Genomic DNA, 19,740 nt, shown 5'->3' with positions numbered 1-19,740 from the left:
GCTCGCGCTGGGAGTTGGAGACTGGAGCTGTTCCTATTCAGCCATCTTCCTCGGCCTGTGCAGGGGCCTTTGAAAACAGTATGCTGAGAATAGATAGGGCTCAAGGACAGTATCTCCAATTGATCTTTTAATGAACTCCCGTAGGCGCCAAGAAGGCGGGCAGATAAGGAACAGCATAGAGACAAGGAACTGAGTAGAAGGTTGCATCTGGGTAAAGAAAGTTTGTTTTGCATTGTGTTCTTTCTGCTGACATGGGGTTTATGGAGTGTAAATAAAATGAGGCGGAGGCTCTGAGTGCGGCCGCCATGTTCTCTGTTTGTCTTTGTCTTTTGTGTCTGTTCATTCTCCACCACCCCCGGCATGGACCCCAATAAGTGGCACAGTGAGCAGGGTTCGCACGGGTGAGTAGGGGAGAACAAGAAGGGGAACCCCCTGGGAGCGGGTAAATCCCGGATATTATTAAGGGGAACCTTCTTAAGCTTTCATTATGGGGAATTCCAGTTCCTTGGCCTCAGAATATTTAAGATTATTACAAGGGCTTTTACTTTCAATTGGAGTTGATACCAAAGAGAGAACTTTACGGAAATTGTTTGCTCATGTGGAACAACATTGCTATTGGTTTCAATATCAAACTAAAGTGCAATTAAATAAACTGGATTGGCAACAGGTTGTTAAGACCCTTCGTCAAGCGCATCAGCGCGGCGATGTAATGTCGGCACCTTTGTGGGCCCTCTGTGCCTCTATTACTCAGGCTTTGGAGCTCTTAGAGACAGACTCTGAAAAAGGGGAAGGTGGAGATGAGGAATCTTTGAAGTCTCCAATAGCCATCTCCCCTCCTTTAGATAATCCTGTAACTGATGGGGAAGTTCCTTTGTATAATGATGTGTCTCAGGAAAGGGAATCAGAAATTCAAAAGGAGCTTCAGCCCGTTGTTCAATTGTTACAACACATTTTACAATTGCAGTTATCTCCCCCTCACCCTTCTCCTCTACCCACTCCTGTTTTTACTTTTCCCGTGGCTCATCCACCCCCGTCAGCACCCAAGGCAGAGGAGGAGGATAGTTTTCCACCACCACCACCGCTGGAGGAAATGCTGCCTCGTTCAGGCACGGTTTTTACTGTCCCTGCTTCTACTGCTAAAGCTGTAATTGAGGTATTGGATTCTCAAGAGGATGAGGATCCTCTACAATTGTTCCCCATTACTAGGCAACTTTTTGGCCCTAATGATCAACTTCCTCAAGGAGGTGTGAATGTGCAGTATAATGTCCTTCAATTTAAGTTCCTTAAAGAAATGAAGGCAGCTGTTGCGAATTATGGCCCTCAATCTCCTTTTGTCATGGGGCTTTTAGATTCTTTCTCCTCTGAGAATTTGTTTTTGCCTCTTGATTGGGAGACTTTGGGGAAGGCTGTTTTGGACGATTCTCAGTGGCTCCAGTTATGCAGTTGGTGGCTAGAAGATGCCAAAGAACAGGCCCGCTGCAATGCCGCTAGAAATCCTCTAGGACCAACAGAGGAGCAATTAACAGGTACTGGTCAGTTTGCTACCGTAGTGGCTCAATCTGGGCTTGATGACGTAGCATTATCACAAGTTAAAGGACTTTTTTTAAAAGCTTGGTGTAAAGTAGAACCATCAGGAAAAACTGCTTTGTCTTTCGTTAAGATTTTGCAGGGTGCTAATGAAACTTATCCTGATTTTGTTGCTCGGCTCCAAGATGCTGTAATGAAGACTGTGGGTGATGGGCCAGCAGGCAAAATCCTGATAACCACATTAGCTTTCAAGAATGCTAATCAAGAATGTCAGAGGTTGCTGCACCCTCTAAAGGCTGCTGGAAACTTACAAATAGAAGATTTTATTAGAGCCTGTGCTGGAGTGGGAGGGGCTGTCTATAACGCACAATTGTTTGCTGGAGCTCTATCTAAGGCACTCATGGGAAAAAAGGGGGTTTGCTTTCAATGTGGAAAGACTGGTCATTTTAAAAAGGAGTGTCATAAGTTATCTAATAAGAATGACTCCCCCAAAATAGGATCTAAAAGGCTTCCCACTGAGCCCTGTCGTCGTTGTGGCAAAGGGTGACACTGGACTAATCAATGTCACTCTAAAGTGGACAAATACGGTAACCCTCTAACCTCTGGATCGGGAAACTTGCAGAGGGGCCCTTCAGCTTGGGGCCCCAGCAACAATACAAGCTCTCTTCATTTGCAATTTCCAATCAGCTCGGGGGTCCAGCATCAGCAGGCCAATCAGTCAATGTTAATCCCCAATTTTCACTAACTCAACTTTTCTCTGCTACTACTGGTAGTGCTGCTGCTGATGTGTCAATTTTGCAGGCCATCAAACTCACCCCAGAAATGGGAGTTGTTAAATTGCCTACAGGTGTTTTTGGGCCATTACCTCCACATACTGTTGGATTGCTTATAGGACGTAGTAGTAGTATTCTAAAGGGTTTACAAGTTCATTTGGGCGTTATAGATTCTGATTATAAAGGGGAAATTCAAATTATGGCACAGGCTCATAAACCCATATCCCTTAAAGAGGGGCAACAGATTGCACAACTCCTTTTACTACCCTATTTTCAGTTTCCTTCACAGAGGCAAGAAAGAACCGGAGGTTTTGGAAGCACGGGTAAACATATTTTTTGGGAAACTTTAGTAACTCAACAAAAACCCTTGTTTCCTCTTGAAGTAGAGGGACAAATTTTTCAGGGCTTGGTTGATACAGGAGCTGACGTTTCCATTATTGCCTCCGACAAATGGCCTTTACAATGGCCTAAACAGCCTGTTGCTGTGTCTCTTACTGGATTAGGTTCCGCCTCAGAGGTGTATCAAAGTTCTCAATCCTTGAGTTGTCAATGGCCGGATGGTCAAATGGCCCAAGTCCAATTTTATATTGTTCCTATTGCCCTAAATTTATGGGGGCAAGATTTATTGCAACAATTTGGAGCTTTTGTTTCTATTCCTCATGTTTCTAATTCTGCCAAGAATATGATGTTCCGCATGGGCTACAATCCCCTTGAAAAGTCTCTAAACATGTAGCCACTGTTCAGCAGCCTCAAGCCCTTCCCTTAAAGTGGAAAACTAATATTCCTGTATGGGTTGAACAGTGGCCTTTAACACGTGAGAAGCTTGAGGCCTTGGAAAACTTAGTTCAGGAACAATTATCCTTACGTCATATAGAACCTAGTACTTCTCCATGGAACTCCCCTGTTTTTGTGATAAAGAAAAAGAACGGTAAATGGAGATTATTAACAGATCTTCGTGCTATTAATGCATGTATTCAACCCATGGGATCCTTACAACGTGGCCTTCCTAATCCTTCTATGATTCCTCAAGATTGGGTGCTCATGGTTATTGATTTAAAGGATTGTTTTTTTTTTCTATTCCTTTGGATCAAAAGGATTGTGAGCGTTTTGCCTTCTCTGTCCCTGTTTTTAATAATTCTCAGCCACTTTCTCGATATCAATGGAAAGTTTTACCTCAAGGTATGTTAAACAGCCCTACCTTGTGTCAAAAATTTGTCCATCGGGCCTTGGATCCTGTTCGAAAACGTCATCCTTCTGTTCTTTTATATCATTATATGGATGACATTCTTCTTTCTGCACCCACCAGAGAAAAGCAGCAAGATGCTTTTGCATCATTACAAACTCAGCTTTCTTTCTACTCACTTAATATAGCCCCAGACAAAATTCAAGTGGATTTTCCTATTCAATATTTAGGTTATACCTTGGGAGCATGAAATATTCGACCCCAAAAAATTCAAATTCGACGTGATCATTTAAAAACATTAAATTATTTTCAAAAGCTTTTAGGAGACATTAATTGGATGTGTCCTGTTTTAGGAATACCAACATATCAGTTACAAAATCTTTTTTCTATTCTAGAAGGAGACAGTCACTTGGACAGCTCACGTCATTTAACTCCTTTGGCTTTACAGGAACTCCAGCTTGTAGAAGAGCAACTTCAAAAGTCCCATTTACATTATATCCTTCCCGACGTTCCCCTTTCCCTTTGTTTATTTCATACTTTACATTCTCCTACAGGAATGATTCATCAAACCAATCGGCCGCTAGAATGGATCTTTTTGTCCAATAAAACATCTAAACGCTTGACTACTTATATCGACCGTTTAGCTGAATTGATCATCAAAGGACGGCATCGCTGTCGACAACTTTGGGGAGGAGATCCTTCCTTAATTATTTCTCAATTCACTCATAGTCAGATCACTTATCTTCTTGCAACTTCTGATTCTTGGTAAGTTGCTTGCACTTCATTTGTTGGACAATTTTCTACCCAATATCCTAAATCTCCGATCTTTTCATTTTTTAGGCAACATTCTGTGTTGCCTTTGTCACCAATTTCTGTATTTCCTGTTCAAGGTCCTACCTTTTTTACTGATGCTAGTAGCAATGGTAAGGCTGGATATTGGAGTGTTCATCAATCTCGAGTTACAGTTTATCCTTATCCCTCGGTGCAACAGGGAGAATTGTTTGCTATTCTCATGGTCTTACTTGATTTCCCTACTACTAGTTGTAATATTGTTAGTGATTCTCAATATGCCGTTTATGTTACTTCTTATATTTCTCAGGCCACTTTACCTCTTTGTGCTACTTATTCTCTTCAAAAACTCTTTTCTTTGTTATCCTCTACTTTGAGCCAACGTCGAGCTCCTTTATTCATCACTCATCTTCGTTCTCATTCTCAACTTCCTGGACCATTAGTTCATGGTAATACTCAGATTGATTCGCTTTTAATTGGCCACCTGCAGGCTGCAGAACAAGAACATGCTCTACATCACACTAATAGTTCTGGCCTTCAACGACGGTTTCATTTAACTCATAAACAAGCTTGTTCTCTTATTCGAGCTTGTCCTTCCTGTGCTCCTTTGAGCATTCCATCCTTCCATCCTGGGGTTAATCCACGAGGTACTCAAGTTAATCAGATTTGGCAAATGGATTTCACACATGTCCCTTTTTTTGGACGATTAAAGTATGTTCATCATACCATTGATAACTTTTCTCATTTTCAATGGGCCACTCTGTTGCCATCTGAGAAAGCTGATTCTGTTATTACACATCTCTTAGCTTGTTTTGCCATCATGGGCATTCCTCTTATACTTAAAACTGATAATGCCCCTGCCTATGTCTCTCATAAATTACAAGTTTTCTTATAGCAATACAATATTCAACATATCACTGGTATCCTGGGCAACAGTCAAGGTCAAGCCATCATTGAGCACGCAAATTTAACCTTAAAAACTCAACTGCAAAAACAAAAAGGGGGAAATGAGTCCCCCAGAAACCAGATTCTGAAGGTTCTTTTTACCTTAAATTTTTTGAATCAATGGAGACAATTGCAAGACTCCGCTGCCGTAACCCATCTTTCCTCACCTCCCTCAGTGATAGTCCCCGCTGACAATTTAAGGGTTTGGTATCCTAATGAAGAAGGTAACTACATTCAAGGGCAAGTTTTAAAACAGGGACAGGGCTATGCTCTTGTCCTTACAGGGAGCAGACCTGAGTGGTTTCCTACAAGACGATTGAAACCCTGTTGAAAAGAAAACTGGATTCAGCATGCATTTCTTCCTTTGTTGGATGTGCCTTGGCAGGGGACTTATTTCCCTTAGTGAGGCTTTGTATGAATATTGGACTTATATTCCCTTTCCACCCTTGTATCAGGGAGTCACCTGGGGGGAGGCGGAAATTAAGGTTTTCACCAATGACACTACTTGGATGCTGTCCCCCTATATAGACAAGGACAACATAGAGCGGGAAACAGGAATCATAAACAACACATACCAATTTGGAGTGGAAGGACTTCCAATATGCATGGGAAATAGTCCTCATTGTCTCCGAAAATCGCGTGAAGCCTGGGCTGTTTGCTATAATCATAGTCATGTGGCTGCTAATACTGTTATTATTGTAACTAGAAGCTTTCAGTGTAATCATACTGTATATAGTAATGAGACTATTCCTAGTTCTTTACCTTTTTGTCCTATCCCAGAGGTTTCCCCTAATATTGAGGTGCTGGAGTGGCAACAATGTCGGGGAACTAAACCCCGGATTTTATTAGAATACAATGGGATGCAAATAACTGATTGGAGTGTGTATGGTGATTTTCAAACAAAATTTAGTCACATACCTTTGAAATGGCACCGGGTAAATAAAAGTATTGCCACTAATGGTAATGAAACCTTGGTATGGCGTGAAGGAGGCCTGTCACCACCTATGCCTCATCTTAGACACTCTTTACAAGTACAGAGTCATCTTTGGAAGTTGTTAGCTGCAGGCGATGCCATTAGCACTTTTGTGGGGAATATGTCCCTTAATCTTTCTAACCCGAATAACTCCTTTCATATTCAGTTATATCGGAATACCTCCCAATATATTATTGCTTGTGTCCGTAAGCCCTACCTATTATTAGCGGGGAATTTGAAATGGGATAATGATACAGGGATTGTTAATTGTACAGATACGTGTACATTTTTGTCTTGCCTCAATCATTCCTGGTGGCAAAACTTTACTGGGGATATTTATATCCTCAGGGCTCGTAAAGAAATTTGGCTACCTGTTAACCTTACGTGACCGTGGGGGGCATCACCTCTTGAGACTTATATTTGGACTTCTCTCCAGTGAACCAGCCATGCCCTTGGACTTATAATTGCCTCGGTGACGAGCCTTGTCGCCATCGCCTCCACTGCAGCCGTAGCAGGGCTCGCTCTTCATCAAAGCATACAAAATGCTGAATTTGTGCAGCAATGGCACGAACAATCTCACTGGTTATGGCTTCAACAACAAAACATTGATTCTCAACTTGCTGAAAGATTGGACAACATGGAGCAAGCATTGACATGGCTTGGAGATCAGCTCACTGTCCTCAGTACTCGGATAACATTACAATGTGATTGGAACTCCACTCAATTTTGTGTAACGCCTGTGCCTTTTAATATCTCTCAGAATTGGATCAAAATCCAAAAATTATTAGTAGGCCATAAAAAATATTAGTTTGGACATCCAAGAGCTCACTCAGAACATTTCCGAAGCATTTCGACAACAATTACATGTGTTGTCTGGAACCGCAACCCTGCAGGAGCTGGGTCAATGCCTTGCTGCCTTTAACCCATGGACCCAGATGAAAACATGGATTTCTACAATTTCTGGAAGTATATTGCTTTGGGCACTTGGATTGGGTCTACTTCTCTTGGTGATTCAATGCTCCCTCCGTCGCCTCCAAAAACAAAAGAAAACACAGGAACAAATATGGGCTACCTTTTTAGGATTGAGGCAAAACAAAAAGGGGGAAATGCAGGGGCCTTTGAAAACAGTATGCTGAGAATAGTTAGGGCTCAAGGACAGTATCTCCAATTGAACTTTTAATGAACTCCCGTAGGCTCCAAGAAAGCGGGCAGATAAGGAAGAGCATAGAGACAAGGAACTGAGTAGAAGGTTACATCTGGGTAAAGAAAGTTTGTTTTGCATTGTGTTCTTTCTGCTGACGTGGGGTTTATGGAGTATAAATAAAGTGAGGCGGAGGCTCTGAGTGTGGCCGCCATGTTCTCTGTTTGTCTTTGTCTTTTGTGTCTGTTCATTCTCCACCACCCCCGGCATGGACCCCAAAGGGCCTGATGCATCTTAAAGAACTAGAAAAACCCAAAAGTAGTAGAAGTAAATAAATAATAAAAATTAGAACAAAAATAAATAAATTTGAAATAAAGAGAACAATAAAAAAGATTAATAAAATAAAAATATGTATTTTTAAAGTTAAAGAAAATTGACAAATATTTACTCAGACTAAGAAAAAAAAGAATATTCAAATACACAAAATCAGAAATGGAAAAAGAAGGCATTGCAACTTATTCTGCAAAAAATTAAAGATTATTAGTGGCTACTACATGAATGACAAAATTCAACACCCTTTAATAATAAGATCCCTCAAAAAACTGAGTATAGAAGAAACATATTTCAAAATAATAAATGCCATATCTGACAGACTCACAGTTAGCATCATACTACATGGGAAATAACTGAAATCCTTTCTCCTAAGATCTGGAACATGATAAGAATTTCGACTTTCTCCACTGCTATTCAATGGGATGTCCCAGCCAGGGCAATTAGACAAGAGAAGGAAATAAAGAGCATCTAAATTTGAATGGAAGAATTAAAATTATTTTTGTTTTCAGATAATATAACCTTATATTTTGAAAAATATTGTAATAGTCCATTGGTGCACTGCTATAAAGAAACACTAAGACTGGATAATTCATAATTAACTGGGCATGGTGGTGGTGCCTGTAATCAAAGCTTCTAGGGAGTCTAAGGCAGGAGAATTGGTTGAACCAAGGAGGCAGAGGTAGCAGTAAACCAAGATCATGTCACTGCACTCCAGCCTAGGCAACAGAGCACGAATCTGTTTCAAAATAATAATAATAATAATTAATTAATTGTACATTTTTCAATACCTGAAAAAGTGTAATTGGATTGTTTGCAACACAAGGAATAAATGTTTAATGAGACTGATACCTTATTCTCCATAATGAGATTATTTAACATTATGTGCCTGTATCAAAACATATCATGTACCCCATATATATATATATATATATATACACACACACACACATATATATATATACCTACTACCTACCCCAAAACATTAAAAATCAAAGCATTCAAAAAGAAGCAAAAAGTAGGAAAACAGAGCTGGAGTCATCACATTGCTCAATTTCCATCTATACTAAAAGTGTACAGTAACCGAAACAGCATGGTACACATACAAAAGCAGACACATAGACCAATTGAACATGAGAGAGAATCCAGAAATAATGCTGCACACCTACACCTATCTGACCTTTAAAAAAATCATCAAAAATGAAAAATAGGGAAAGGACTTCCTATTCAATAAACTGTGCTGGAATAACTGGCTAATCAAATGCAGAAGATTGAAACTAGTCGTGTCCTTTACACTATATATATACACATATATAAACCCTCAAGATCAAATTAAGACTTAAATACAAAACCTAAAACTATAAACACCATGGAAAATAACCTAAAAAGTGTCATTCTGGATGTATAAACAGGCAAAGATTTTACAACAAAGATGCCAAAAGCCATTGTGACAAAACCAAAATTGACAAATGGGACCTAATTAAACTAAGAAGCTTCTTCACAGTAAAAGAAACTATCAACAGAATAAACAGAAAACCTACAGAATGGGGGAAGATATTCACAAACTATGGATCCAACAAAGGTCTAATACCCAGAATACATAAGGAAAAATTTACAAGCAGAAAACAAACGACTGCATTAAAAAGTGGGCAAAGAACATGAACAGATACTTTTCAAGAGAAGACTTGCATATGGCCAATAAGTATATGAAACAATGCTCAACACCACTAATTCTTAGAGAAATGGAAATCAAAACCAGAATGAGACATTATCTGACCCCAGTCAACAAGTGTAAAATTAAAAAGTAAAGAAAAACAGACGTTGGTGAGAATGCAGAGAAAAGGAAATGCTTATGTATTTCTGGTGGGAATGTAAGTTAGTTCAGCCACTGTGGAAAGCAGTTTGTTGATTTCTCAAAGAAGGTAAAACACAATTACTATTTTACCCAGGGATTCTATTATTGGGTATATACCCAAATGAATGTAAATAATTCTACCCTAAAGACACATGCATGCATATGTTCATCACAACATTATCCACAATAGCAACAAAATGGAATCAACCTAGATGCCCATCAACAGTAGACTAGATAAAGAAAATATGGTACATATGCACCATCAAATACTGCATGGCCATTAAAAATAATAGGATAATGTTCTCTGCAGCAACATGGATGGTGCTGTAGGCCATTATCCTAAGCAAACTAACATAGGAACAGAAAATCAAATACCATATGTTCTCACTTATAAGTGGGCACTAAACATCAGGTACATGTGAACACAAAGAAGGGAACAGCAGATGCAGGGATTTACTTGAGGGTAGAGTGTGAGAGGAGGGTGAAAATCGAAAAACTATGGAATACTATGCTCATTACATGGGTGACTAATCTGTACACCCAACCCCCACAACATGGAATTTACCTACATAACCCACCTGCACATGTGCCCTTGAACATAAAATAAAAGATAAAAAGCATTTTTGTAAAGAAATTTTGAGATATTTTAGCAAATCAGAATTGAAGTGTTGTCAAATGCAAAGGAGGCTAATATTGCCTCAACTTTCCCTTCGTAATTGTTCCCCACGTTCTTCCCTCAAGGTGTTCACATGCTATTTTTTTCCCACATTCAAAATTTGTCTTTTATTTTTGCTGAGATATGAGTGATTTACTCATTTATTTATTATGTACTTGGTGCTAGCTTTGTGTAATCCACTAGACTAGGCTTTAAGGTGTTAAAAACAAAAAAGAAACTTCAGAGAAACTTCAGCGGAATTAAATTTAAAGGAGTTTGAGCAATGAACGATTAATGAATTTGACAGCCCCCAGAATCACAGCAGATTCAGAGAAACTCTAGGGATGCTTCATGGTCAGGACAAACTTATAGACAAAAAAAAAAAAAAAAAAAGAAAGCGAGATAAAGAAACCAGAAGTGAGGTGCAGAAACAACTGGATTGGTTACAGCTTGGTGTTTGCCTTATTTGAACACAGTATGAACACTAAGCAGTGTATGAGTGGTTGAAATATGGCTGCTGGGATTGGCCAAGACTGAGCTCTTGTTACAGACACATACTCCTAAGTTAGATTTTTAATCTTGTTTACCTGTTAAGTTAGGTTGCAGTTTGTCCACAAGAACACAAATACAGAAGTATGGAGTCCTTCTCAGGCCATATTTAGTTTGTTTTAACAAGGGACACAGATATTAATTAGATATAATTTCTCCTCTCAAGATGTTCAAGATCAATATTTAAAATGCTATCACAGGCAAGGTTGTTGGCATTTTTATTGGAATTAAAGTTTCCAGTTGAAGAGCTAGACTGTAAATCTTTGGCATTTTAGGCATTGTGGACAGGTATTTGGAACACCCTAATATTACTCTCCCAAAACTCAGTCGTCCCTCAAAATAGGTTCATGTTGTGTCAATGAGGTCTCTAGATCAGGGAGATCACAGAAGAACTTTAGTGAAGTAGACAGTTAATAATCTAATTACATTGCAAACTCATTGAAGTTGGGGTGTATGTTTTATTCATCTATGAATACCAAGCACCTACCAGAGTGCTTAGGCTTAGAAAACATTTGTTCTAGAAGTGAGTAAATAGGAGAGGATAAAATAACTCTATAGATTAGATCATGTTTCAACTGTCTTTTGTAAAAATGTGCTTGAGAATGCTTATAGCGAACCTGGAGACTGCCCTCTGAGCCTGTCTACCCTCTATTTTGATTTTTGTTTCTGAGATCTTAAATTTCTCCTTATACCTTCTCTCCATTTGCAAATACCTAGTCTTTCATTAAGAAGCTAAAAGAGGCTGTGCAGCTGATATGTAACCAAAAATGGCTCAACATGCAAAAGTGAATCTTTCCATGTAGCTAGCTGATGGATATTAATAAATTAGTCAACATACAATTATTTTTCTATGCAGAGTTCCATGTTGATTATTACATAGAATAAATGGAAGCAAAGTTTCCTTACAAGGAGAGAGGTAGTGCAATTTAGTGAAATGAACAGAGGTCCTGGATAAACATGGCTTGCAATCCTGGCCTAGCTACTTAAACCTGTGGTACCTTGGACATGTTATTTAGGAAAGTTTTGAAATCCTAGATGCCTTATTTTTAAAATATGGATGTGATGGTTAATACTGAATGTCAACTTGATTGGATCAAAGGATATAAAGTGTTGATCCTGGGTGTGTCTGTGAGTGTGCTGCAAATGAGATTAATATTTGAGTCAGTGGGCTGGGAAAGGCAATACCACCTTTAATCTGGGTAGGCACAATCTATTCAGCTGCTAGCATGGCTAGAATATAAGTAGGTGGAAAATTGTGAAAATAGAGACCGGCTTAGCCTCCCAGCCTACATCTTTCTCCAGTGCTGAATGCCACCTGCACACCAAGTTCTTCAGTTTTGGAACTCAGACCCTCTCTCCTTGCTCCTCAGTCTTCAGATGACCTATTGTGGGACATGGGACATTGTAATTGTGTGAGTTACTACTTAATAAACTCCCCATTACACCCCCCCCCCACACACACATATGTTTAATATGATTAGACTCCAAAATGCTAAGGACTCTACTTCTAATAGAATGGAGAATACTGATAGTCCTTGGCATAAACTGTTTAGAGAGTTACGCAAAATAAATGTATTTGACACTCCTGATTCATCACTTGTGAGAGGCAAGGAGTTCAGTGACACTGTATGTAATACTTTTGACCATATATGGAGAACCAAGGAACATAATGAGTTGGTTGATTGCTCCTATGTTCAGTGGACAAAATGATGAAAGAAAATATGAACTCAGGGATTCTAACTCCTGGCTTCAAAAGCAGATACTGAGCCTCAAGTCTGCTAAGATTGCCCTGAGTGAGTCTTATCTCCTGTAGAGAAAGAGCTGAAATTGTGGAAAAGCAGAAACAAGTTTTCATCATGCGAGTGACTGATCTGCAACAAAAGGTGCATGCACAACCTTGCCAGGTGTCTAAACTTAAAAAGAGGGCATTGATTGGAGAGGAATGGGACCTGGCAATTTGGACTGAGGATGTGTGGAAGGACCCTGATAAAGCTGGGGGCACTGAGCTTGTAAACTCTGATGAACCTTTTTTGTCAGAAGAAACAGCTTCCCCATCCAGAGTAGTGGCAACATCTCCTCCCCAACTCATGCTGCCATCAGCTTTTCCACGATTGTCTGAGGAGATAAACCCTGCACCCCTGAGGCAGCAGTGATGGCTTCCCCTGAGGCAGTTGCCAGGCAAGATAATGTTGGTTCTTCTCAGGAGCCACCACAAACACACCTGTTTGCTTCTAGACATATAATTAGACTAAAGTCCTGGCAGAACCCTAGAAGTGAGGTTCAGAGTGTGACCCATGAGGAGGTGCACTACACTTGAAAATAACTGCTTGAGTTTTCTAATTTATATAAACAGAAATGTTGAGATCAGGCTTGGGAATGGATATTCAGTGTGTGGCATAATGGTGGAAAAAAACTTAGAGTTGGATCAGGCTGAATTTATTGATTTAGGCTCACTAAGTAAGGACTCTGCATTTAATGTTCCAGCACGGGGAGTTTAAAAAGGTTCTAATAGTTTATTTGCTTGGCTAGCTGAAATATGAATTAAAAGGTGGCCCACTGTGAGTGGGCTGGAAATGCCTGATCTCTCTTGATTTAATGTAGAGGAAAAGATCCAAAGGCTTAGGAAGATTGGGATGGTGGAGTGGATTAGTCACTTTAGACAAACTCATCACAGCTGGAAGGGTCTAGAAGATACACCTTTGCCCAATGTTTTGCGAAATAGATTTGTGAGGGCAACACTTGCATTTTGCAGAGCCCTGTAATTGATCTTCCCTGTATGTCAGATCTAACAGTGGTAACTGCAGTTACTCAACTACAAAATTTAAATACAATGGGAATTATCTCAAGATGGCAGAGGCCAAGTGGCAGCACTCAACCATTAAAGACAAGGCGGGCATAGCTATCATAATGGACAGCAGAGGCAAAGTGGCAATCAGAATAGTCTGACTCGTGTAGAGCAAGCCTACTGCATTTCTACTTAATTTATACAAGCAGAAAACTTCCAGGTTGAATGAATAAAAGACTGATTTGAATTATTAAAAATAAAAGATGAATCACAGCCCCTTAATCAATTTCCAGACTTGAGCCAGTTTACAGACCCAGAAACCCTTGTATGAACAGGGGGCAGTGTCCCCTTGAGGAAGAACCCCACTACATTACTGACAATTTATCCAGTGAATATTTCTTCTATCCTTCCCCAAGGAGACCTCTGGCCTTTTACCAGGGTAATTGTGGATTTTGGAAAGGAAAATAATCAGATATTTCAGGGACTACTGGACACTGACTCTTAGCTGACATTTATTCCAGGGGATCCAAAACATAATTGTAGTCCCCTAGTTAAAGTAGGGACATATGGAGATCAGATAATTAATAGAGTTTTAGCTTAGGTCTGACTTACAGTGGGTCTAGTGGGTCTCCAGACTCAACCTGTGCTCATTTCCCCAGTGCCAGAATGCATAATTGGTATAGACATATATAGCAGCTGGCAGAACACTCACATTGGCTGCCTGACTGGTAGGGTGAGGATTATTATGGTGGGAAAAGCCAAATGAAAGCCAATGGAGCTACCTCTACATAGAAAAAATAATAAATCAAAACCAACATGGCATCCCTGGAAGGACTGCAGAGATTAGTGCCACCATCAAGGACTTGAAAGACGCAAGGGTTGTGATTCCTACCACACCCCCAGTCAACTCTCCCATTTGGCCTGTTCAAAAGACAGATGGATCTTGGAAAATGACAATGAATTATGAATTATTTTAAGCTTAACCAAGTGGTGACCCCAGTTGCAGTTGCTGCACCAGATGTGGTTTCATTGCTTGAGCAAATTAACACATCTCTTGGTACTTGTTATGCAGCCATTGACTTGACAAACACCATTTTCTCCATTTCTGTTTATAAGGCCCACTAGACGCAATTGACCCTCAGCTGGCAAGGCTAGTAATATACCTTTACTGTCCTACCTCAGGGGTATATTAACTCTCTGGCTTTGTGTCACAATCTTATTCGGAGACACCTTGAACAGTTTTCACTTCCACAAGCTATCACACTGGTCCAATACATTGATGGAATTATGCTGATTGGATCCAGTGAGCAAGAAGTAGAAAACACACTGGACTTATTGGTGAGACATTTGCATGACAGAAGATGAGAAATAAATCCAACTAAAATTCAGGGACCTTCTATCTCAGGAAAATTTCTAGGGGTCCAGTGGTGTGGGGCCTGTCAAAATATTCCTTCTAAGGTGAAGAATAAGTTGTTGCATTTGGCCCCTCCTACAACCAAGAAAGAGGCACAACACATAGTGGGTTGATTTGGATTTTGGAGGCAGCACATTCCTCATTTAAGTGTGACCTGAAAGGCTGCCAGTTTTGAGTGTCATCCAGAACAGGAGAAGGCTCTGCAGCAGGTCCAGACTGCTGTGCAAGCTGCTCTGCCATTTGGACCATAAGACCCAGAAGATCCAATGATGCTTGAAGTGTCAGTGGCAGATAGGAAAGCTGTTTGGAGCCTTTGGCAGGTGCCCATAGGTGAATCACAGCAGAGGCCTCTGGGATTTTAGAGCAAGTCCCTGCCATCTTTGCAGATAACTGATCTCCTTTTGAGAGACAGCTCTTGGCCTGTTACTGGGCTTTGGTGGAAACTGAACGTTTGACTATGGGTCATCAAGTCACCATGTGACCTGAATTGCCTATTCATGAACTGGGAGCTTTCTGACCCATCTAGCCATAAAGAGGGTCATGCACAGCTGCATTCTATCATCAAATGGAAGTAGTTCATACGTGATCACACTCTAAGAGGTCCTGAAGGCATAAGTACTTTAGTGAGGAAGTGGCTCAAACGCCCATGGTCTCCACTCCTGCCACTTTGCCTTCTCTGCCCCAGCCTACATCCATGGCCTCGTGGGGAGTTCCCTATGATCAGTTGACAGGGGAACAAAAGACTAGGGCCTGGCTCACAGATGGTTCTGGACGATTTGCAGAAACCACCCAAAAGTAGACAGCCACAGCACTACAGCCCCATTCTAGGACATCCCAGAAGGAGATCTGTGAAGGGAAACCTTCCCAGTGGGAAGAACTCTGAACAGTAAACCTGCTTGTGTACTATCCATGGAAGGAGAAATGGATGGCCAAATGTGCAATTATATTCTGATTCATGGGCTGTAGCCAATGGTTTGGCTGGATGATTAGGGACTTGGAAAAAGCATGATTGGAAAATCAGTGACAAAGAAATTTGGGGAAGAGGTATGTGGATGAACCTCCCTGAGTGGTCCAAACTGAAAATATTTGTGTCTCATGTGAGTGCTCACCAACAGGTGACCTCAGCAGAGCAGCATTTTAATATTCAAGTGGATAGGATGACCCGTTTTGTGGACACCACTCAGCCTGTTTCCCCAGCCACCCCTGTCACCCCCCAATAGGCCCATGAACAAAGTGGCCATGGTGTCAGGGAAGGAGGTTACACATTGGCTCAACAACATGGACTTCCACTCAATAAGGCTGACCTGGCTATAGCCACTGCTGAGTGCCCAATTTTCCAGCAGCAGAGACCAACACTGAACCCTCGATACGGCATCATTCCTCAGAGTGATCAGCCAGCTACCTGGTGGCAGGTTGATTATATTGGACCTCTTCCATTATGGAAAGGGCAGAGGTTTGTCCTCACTGGAATAGACACTTACTCTGGATATGAGTTTGCCTATCCTGCATGCAATGCTTCTGCCAAGACTACCATCTGTGGACTCACCGAATGCCTTATCTACCATCATGGTATTCCATGCAGCATTGCCTCTGACCAAGGCCCTCCCTTTACAGCTAAAGAAGTGTGGCAGTGGGCTCACGTTCATGGAATTCACTGGTTACTATGTTCTTCATCATCCTGAAGCAGCTGGATTAATAGAATGGTGCAATGGCCTTTTGAAGTCACAATTACAACACCAGTTATTTGACAATACTTTGCAGGGCTAGGGCAAAGTGCTCCAGAAGGCCATGTATGCTCTGAATCAGCATTCATTATATGGTACTCTTTCTCCCATAGCCAGGATTCATGGGTCCAGGAATCCAGGGATGGAAGTGGAAGTGGTACCTCTCACCATCACCCCTAGTGATCCACTAACAAAATATTTGCTTCCCGTTCCCACATTACGTTCTGCTGGCCTAGAGGTCTTAGTTCTAGAGGGAGGAACACTGCCACCAGGAGACACAGCAACGATTCCATTAAACTGGAAGTTAAGATTGCCACCTGAACATTTTGGTCACGTCTTACCTTTAAGTCAACAGGCTAAGAAGAGAGTCACAATGTTGGCTGGGGTGATTGACCTGGACTATCAAGATGAAATAAATCTACTACTCCACAATGGAGGTAAACCTTCAAGAATGAAGGTTTGGGTCACTCCCCAAGGTAAAAACCATTACCTGCTGAGATGCTTGCTGAAGGCAAAGGGAATACAGAATAGGTAATAGAAGAAGGTAGTCATCAATACCAGCAACGGCTACATGACCAGCTGCAGAAGCTAGGACTGTAATTTTTTTTTTTTTTTTTTTTTTTTTTTTGAGACGGAGTCTTGCTCTGTGCCCCAGGCTGGAGTGCAGTGGCGCGATCTCGGCTCACTGCAAGCTCCGCCCCCCCCGGGTTCACGCCATTCTCCTGCCTCAGCCTCCCGAGTAGCTGGGACTACAGGCGCCTGCCACCTCGCCCGGCTAATTTTCTTGTATTTTTAGTAGAGACGGGGTTTCACCGTGTTAGCCAGGATGGTCTCGATCTCCTGACCTCGTGATCCGCCCGTCTCGGCCTCCCAAAGTGCTGGGATTACAGGCTTGAGCCACCGCGCCCGGCCTAGGACTGTAATTGTCGTATTTCCTCCTTCTTTTGTTAACAACATGTTTGTTCATGTATACACTTGTACTAAGAAAATATCTTCAATTTTTGTTTTCTCCTTTACCATGTGACATAAGATTTATTGACTTCACATCAGCATTTAAGTATTGTTAACTTTATGTAATAGTATTTGGGTTGGGGATTGGTGTGTTTCCAGTTGCACCAAGTATAGTTGCATTATGTTAGGTATAATTATGACCTTATTATTGTCTTTATTTAAAGATTATGTATGATCTCAGTAGATATGTATGGGTTCAAGTTGACAAAGGGTAAACTTGTGATGATTAATACTGAGTGTCAACTTGATTGGGTTGAAGGATACAAAGTATTGATCATGGCTATGTCTGTGAGAGTGTTGCCAAAGGAGAATAACATTTGAGTCAGTGGGATGGGAAAGGTAGACGCACCCTTAATCTGGGTGGGCACAATCTAATCAGCTCCCAGCGTGACTAGAATATAAGCAGGCAGAAAAGTGTGAAAAGAGAGACTGGCCTAACCTTCCAGCCTACATCTTTCTCCTGTGCCGGATGCTTCCTGCTCTTGAACATTGGACTTCAAGTTCTTCAGTTTTGGAACTCAGACTGGTTCTCCTTGCTCCTCAGCCTGCAGAAGGTCTATTGTGGGACATTGTGATCATGTGAATTAATACTTAATAAACTCCCCTTTGTATATATAAATATTTATTATATATATGTATATGTGTGTGTATATATATGTATGTGTATACATATGTGTGTGTGTATATATATATATATACCCATTCCATTAGTTCTGTCCCTCTAGAGAACCCTAATACATGGATAAAAATAATACTCATATGAGTTTGTTCTAAAAATTACACAAGCTTAGATTTCAGCTTCCATGTGATTTCAGATTGTCATTCTTTTGTACTGCACAGCCAAATGCATCAGCACTGGTTTTGTTCACATTACTCTTCTAGGTTAAACCCTTATTGATGCCTTTATTGTGGCTTATAACAATATTATGTTCAACTTGCTTTTTCTTCTATATGTACAGACATAAAATAACATTTACATCCAAAAAGAAATGATACAAATGCAAAAGAAAATTTCAGAAAGTCATGTGAAATTGTAGATCAACAAAATATAACTACATCAATAGTAAAACTAACATTTTGGAAAGAAATTAATGAGACCTGTTGAAAATATTTCACTCACCTTTTGGTTTCAAAGCTTTTCTTTTGCTGTATTTCATGATGTTTTCAGCCAAAATTATGTTAAATGACTGTTAGTGGATCCCTCCAAATGGTACTAATGTCAAAATTATGAAATCCTGAAAATTTGTCTTTGAAATATTTACCACTCTTTCTGAGCAATTTTATCCATTTTTGGCATTTTACTTCTACCCATGCCCAAGTTATCCCCAAAACACATTTCCAATATGGTATTAAAGAATTAATGTGAGGAAATTAGCATTTTCTAATATGAGTATATGAAGAAGTAATTCTTAACCCAAAAAAGTATTTAAAAACAATTTTAGCTTTTCTATGGCATATATTTTAAGCACAGTCTTTCTGGTAACTCCAAATTATTCCATTTTAGTAGCCTAATAAGGTTAGCTCTCATTCCTAAAGAGATTCCTCTTATACCACCCTGAAACAGACAATATAGCTGAGCACAGCAATGTGGCCTAAACACTTCAATATAGGCTGAAAACATTTATGTTATACAATTAACCTAAAAATCATATTTGACTCATGCATAGGCATGCCTACACCCAGAAAGGAAAAAAAAGAAAGATGATGATAGATGGGTGTGTACACAGCAGGAGCAGGAAGCTCAGTGCATTTTTGACACATTCTCATTCCAAGCACTATATTCTTTCCAAGCACTATAGTAGACTCATGACCTTTCATGTTATTAGTTGGAAACAAAAGCCATTGCATTCATAAGATCTAATGAGGTCTGAAAGCAGAATATCTTCTGTAAGTTTAGTAAGCTGTGCAATAGCCACCTGATGGCCTTCAGAGTACTACAAATAAATTTCCTCAGGAAGTAGATGCCTTTGCAAGGCTGAAGCAGAAACAAGTCATGGTAAGAAACAAACCACAATGGACAATGGGAAATCAGTGTAAAAGGCAAAATTTATTACTCTATTAAAACATGATTATCATTTTAAATATA

The sequence above is a fragment of the Macaca nemestrina genome, chromosome X (genome assembly GCF_043159975.1).
Source record: "Macaca nemestrina isolate mMacNem1 chromosome X, mMacNem.hap1, whole genome shotgun sequence".
NCBI lineage: Eukaryota > Metazoa > Chordata > Mammalia > Primates > Cercopithecidae > Macaca > Macaca nemestrina.
Note: the sequence above shows the minus strand (reverse complement) of the source record.